General features: G+C 34.6%; 1 pseudogene; it reads right to left on the bottom strand.

The window, feature by feature from the left end:
• Nucleotides 1-2909: 2909 nt before the first annotated feature.
• Nucleotides 2910-5892, bottom strand: LOC120211959 (annotated as a pseudogene).
• Nucleotides 5893-6030: the final 138 nt, after the last annotated feature.

The following is a 6030-nucleotide window of genomic DNA, read 5'->3' as shown; positions in this document are numbered from 1 at the left end:
GAGTAAAAACAAAGTTAAACTCTGACATATAGTTTTGTTATACGATAATTTAATATAAAATTAAGAAATATACAATAAAAAATATTAATATTTTTTAAATAATTTTTGGTAAAGTACTATCTAAATTATTAATTTCGTTATTTAATACGTTAATCTTTTAATGTTAATTTTTTAATGTTATGGAGAAAGTAACATTTCGGTTACAACCGAAAATATTAAAAAAATTAACATTTTAGTAACGAAATTAATATTTTAGATAGTACACCATTGAAAATATTAAAAAAAATTAATATTTTCGATTACGTTTTTTCTAACTTTATATTAAGTTGCTTTTCCTTAGACGTCAACATCTCAACGACCTTTTGACTTTCGGATAACAAAATAAAATAATAGATTAATGATTTTTTTATTTTTGTTTAAAAATCAAAATCAAAACAAATTAGGCTTAAAGTAAAAATAACTATGTTTTTTTATTTTAGGTATCCTAAATTATTTTTTTCGTAAATTAGGTACTTAAACTATTATATTTAATTATTTTATGTCCCAATATTTGTTAGTTAAAAATTTTTTTTTGACCAACAAAATGTTAACACATCACATATAATTAGATACTTGTTTTTAGACATGACAAATTTGATCCGAACATGATTATTCAAACCGATTTAACCGAACTGAGACCCAAAATAAATTCAAACAGGATGATTTAAATTTGACCAAAACCCAAAAAATCCTAATCGAACCGAAACGACTCGAATTTTAGTCGAATCGAAAGCAACCCGAACATAAGCAACCAAATTGAAAATAACATGAACTAAAAGTAAAGCGAATTTAATTTATCTAAACCCGATCTGAACTAAATGTTGACCCGATTTTAAACTGATAATTGAGTTAAAATGTATAAAAATACTAAAATAACTTATTGAATTGGGTTTCACTTTATTTAAATCAAATTATGAATTATTAACGAGTTAATTGCATCAATGTCCCCCAATCTATGACTGTCATTTCAAATTAGTCATTGAACTTTTAAACATTTCAATTTTATCCTTAAACTATGAGCATTATTTTGGATTAGTCCTCAAACTTTTAAACATTTCATTTTCATTCCCAAGCTATGATCTTCATCCTAAATTGGTCCCCAAATTTTTTGAATATTTCAATTTTATCCTAAATTATTCGTATATACTAATCATATCTCATGTTAATAAAATCATTAGGCAAGTTATATTATTATATGTTTGGGGGGAATTAGGTTAAACTATGTTTGGAATGGATTACATATTTAGATGAATTTGACGATGAAATTAAAATATCTAAAAGTTTAGGGACCAATTTAGAATGAGATTCATAGTTTGGGGATGAAATTCAAATGTTCAAAAGTTTAAGGACTAATATAGAATGAGAGTCATAGTTTAAAGATGAAATTGAAATATTTAAAAGTTTAAAGGCTAATTTGAAATAAGAGTTATAATTTTGGGACATATGATATAATTCATTATTAATTTAATATTTTACTTTGGAACTACTAAAATAACTTTCCAAAACTATTAAATTAATTTACAAATTATTTTAATTCTTTTGTAAATGAAAACAAATAGTTATTTAAATTTAAAATATTACTTTTAAGTTTAATCTAATATTCTTTTGTATAACTTTCCAAAACATTTAGAATAATATTTATTCAAAGTATTATTAATTTTAAGTTTAATTAAAATATTATATTTATAATTAAACATTAAGTAACTAATTTAAAATTTTAAGAGATAATAAAATTTTTAATTAAAAATTTTATTTTTTAATCAAGTAGATCGTACCATAAACTTTTCAGTCCAGATCAATAAAAAATTACAAACTCTAACATATCTTATAGGTTTGAGCATGAATTAAATTATAATTCGTAAATGATAATTGAATTTGAATGAAATTAAACACAAATAATAAGATTTTAAAAAAAGACACAACTTTTACAAAATTATAGCAATAATTCTATATATAGTTGATTTGACTTATACCCAATTCAACTTGAATTGACTGAAGATTAAAAGTTGACCCAAACCGAAAATAATCAATCGGATATTAATTTGACCAAAAAATCAACCGATCTAATTTGATCCGAGCCCAAATATACCAATCTGATATTGACCCAACTCGATACCTAAACCAACCCAACTTACTATAAACTTGAATAAAATCGAAATCTGAAATGACTTGATTCAACTTGAACTCTACCCGACTTATTATAGGCATAAATAAAATCAAACCCCTAAATGACCCGACTCGACCCGAATTAAGTATAAACCAAAATTTCCCAAACGAACCCGATCTGAATGACCCATTTGCCACCTCTACTTATTTTGATAAAAAAAACATATTTTAGGGCTTAAAGCAAAAATTGTATAGTTTAGGGACTTATTTTGACAAAAAAATAAACCCTACCAGTATAAACAAATAAAAAAAAAACAAATTAAAGTAAACCCCACTCTGCAGCAAAAGCAAAGGAGGAGACATCAACCTTAGTGCACCCAGCTGATCTCAACCTAACATCGCGCTTAATCTGCAGAGCAATACTCTCCATCAAACGGGGGGCAACACTATGCAGCATGTTGTTCCTCTCATGCCAAATATAATAGAGATAGCAGCACCAGGCTATCCGAATGATCGTGGCCTTTAAAGTTCTACCTTTCCCATGATCCTGCACCTAACCTACCGTATCCATCAACCAAATCAACAACCCGTCCTCATGACAAACCTCTATAATTATCGATATTTGATTTACTAAACGATTAATTCGAATCAAGTATTGTAGGGGTCATTATTGCCCATCTTGTGAGCAGCACAGTGTGCAACATTCAAGGCAACCGATGAATGCCAAAGCAGTGAATATTTGTGTCAACAAAATGGCACACTGATCATTCATCTTCGAACAACATCGGATGCAGCACAGGCAACAGCAGCGCTTGCACATCCCGGCCGCAGCAATTCGAAGTCGCCTTCATGAAAGCTTCTGCGGCGTCGGGCAGTTTCTGTTCTTCCGCTCCTGAACGCATATTTTCGGCAGTTGCAGTCAGGTCGTCGAAGCCAACCGAAAGCCTCTGAAGCAATACCTTCTTGGGCGCTCCAGGATCCCTGATCTTGTGCGGATCGCCTTTCTTTACCTATATCCAAATTACCAACTTTCATGAGGTCGTCGGGCCTCGGCAACGTTCGAAAAGGAAGCCCCGACACGACTTGGTTGGACATATATGCTAGTTATTGAGGCAAATAGCATACCTTATGAGCTCCAGACGATTCATCAGCTTTTGTCTAGTTTATTTTTCTCGAGTAGGACCATTCGAGTATACTCGGAGATATTGCAAGTCTCGATGCTCAATTGTGCAACCTGCCATTAACATACCGATAGCGTCAACAGCGGTTTTTACGGATATGAAACATGGCGTTGGTTTATGTTCTGTTCCAAAACTGTTTTCCCACCAATTTCAGGTCAGTAGATTGTCTGACATACACATACCTTCTGCTCGAGCTGTTTATCTTCCGAGAACCATGCTCGAGCCGTGAGTAGATCGATCTGCTTACGTGCTAACACCTGTAGAAGCAAGGGAAATCGTGAGTAGTTAAGAGGCAATGAAGTGAAAACAAGTATTCCTCGGACTTTCTATGCAGCGAAAACCGAGTAGGAGCCTTACTCTGTCCAGAGGAACGTCGGTATTCCTTACCACCTTCAAGTCCATGACAAAGTTACTCAAATCCCCTAAGATACCATTAGCTTTAATCGTGTTGTGGAAATTTCCTTCGAACCTACCGCAATCGTCAACTGGCCTTCGAAGGAAAGGTTGGGAATGCATGAAGAGTACACCTATACATAGAAGGAAACCAAATAAAGTCGGTCAGCTAGAAGAACCTACAGTAAGACGCTGGATGATAGCTGCCTAGACGGTAAAAACATGAATGAATCCCGATATGCATCACTGTGAGGCATCAATGGAGGACTAATATGACACGGACTTAAAAACGTACCTCTATTTGTTTGTTACCGTCGAATGCATCAATGGTTATATCGGCAAGAACAGTAGACAAACCTTTGCTAAATAACTTTTGCTTCTGAACCTCAATTAAATCTGAAAAGAATCAGGAAGGAAAGTAGTAAGACTAATGGTATAGGACACAAACGTTCACGTATCCTTATAAGGGAGTTATAGGGAAAAATCGAGCAATGCATCGAATTTTCATTATGTAGCACGATTCTTTAGCACGAGATATGGATGTAACGTCAAAGCATATATGGACCTAGATCACAAGTAGCATCGAAATCTCCCTGTCCGATCATGGCAAGCATGTGCAGGAAATAGTGATTACAGAATGAACCTGCAATATTTCCACAAGGGAAGGTGATTGGAAGTAACAAATGCGATTTACGCAATATAGGAGGATCAGAGGCTGGAGATATTACCTATGCCAAAAGTATGTATGCGCGGAGACGGTGATCCTCCGTTTGTCAAACGTTTTTTCATCGAGTCACAAATATTTCTCTCATCTTCAACAGCCCATCGGTGATAAGAAAAATCATAGGAACCGAACCACTAGTGTTCAATAGCATCTCGGATGCCTGGCAGATGAACCACAAGTTAATAACACACAATTCTCTTGAAGAAACGAGGAAAACACGAGAAAGAAACGAGTATACACCTTTTCCAGTGGAATCGACATAGTTGTACCGCCACCCATTGTAGATTTCGTGCTCATCCATGTAGTCGCCCGTTCAATCGCTTCGTCGGAAGCCAACTCCATGGCAGTTGAAAATAGAGAAGTTTCACTACTAAAAGCTATAATGTTAAATGAATCTTCGGACCGAGTTTAGACAGGGCGGAAGATATAGCAATCTTGGTAGCCTCGAGTGGCTTCCCTTGCATGCTGTCACTTAGGTCGATGACAAATACGACCTCCTTTTTGAACACCTATCGAATTCAACAAAATGAGGACCAATACCAAAATGAATAACCAAATCAAAATAGCATAGCAGGTTGAGCAAACGCTTGACAAACCTTCCTACTCTTCTGACTTCCAGGTAAAAGATAAACACAAAACATATCCCTTTGGCCACAATCATACAAAGGCAGAGACTGCAAAAGGACGCCCCCGAATACGTTACCGACGAGACCTATAAAAACACGCAGTCAATATGCAAATAAGTATCCCGATCACAGAGACTTGAGGCACAAGTAAGTTGAGTTTTATTCTTACACTATAAGAGAAATTGAAGTCAGTATTAGACCAAGTGAGAACTTCTGCTTCATACAAGAACGAAAACTTCTCGGCCTGTTGTTTCGTTTCCTGCGAAAAATCGGGGGTTTAGCAAGAACATAACAGGAGAAAACAAAGATTCTGAACCAAAATATGCACCTTCAAAGGATGACTAGTTGCTTTGCACAAGACTCCAGATGCAATACCAAAGTTGACATTCAACTGTATCCTTTCTTTCTTCGAAATCGTCCTTACAGCCGGCGTAACGTATTCGGGAAATCGAAACGGCACGGATAAGTAAAACTGGCCCTGATCATACGACAATTTCTGAGACCAACGAAGCTTGATTCCAATATTAGTACCGCCATCAACCTATCAACATAAAAACTGAAACATTCATTAGAAACAATGGACTAATAAAATCGAATACGAATCGATAAACTCCGAAACATCGATGCACCTGTGGTATTGTTAAAGTAAATATGTGTGGCTTCAAAAAGCCTGCATCTTGTGGTCTTGCTAACTTCTCAATAACCCTACTTTCTTCTTCTCCAATCAGTTCAGTCGAATATGATTTCCCAGGAAGATCAATCTCCACCCCTAGTATTGAACCCTGTTGGCCAAATGATAGACACATTATTGTTTTGAAACCATGAATAAGCACAAAGACAAGGAGATTTTGTAGAATCAAATGGTAAAAACTTATTGAGCTAGAGGGGAATCAAACTCGATTCGACTCTAAAAAAATGATTTTTTTTAATTTCGAGTCATTCGAGTCGAGTTCGGATTTCC

Source organism: Hibiscus syriacus, unplaced genomic scaffold (assembly GCF_006381635.1).
Source record: "Hibiscus syriacus cultivar Baekdansim isolate YM2019G1 unplaced genomic scaffold, ASM638163v2 tig00109987_pilon, whole genome shotgun sequence".
In the NCBI taxonomy this organism is placed as follows: Eukaryota; Viridiplantae; Streptophyta; class Magnoliopsida; order Malvales; family Malvaceae; genus Hibiscus; species Hibiscus syriacus.
Note: the sequence above shows the minus strand (reverse complement) of the source record. Positions and strands in the feature narration are given on the sequence as shown.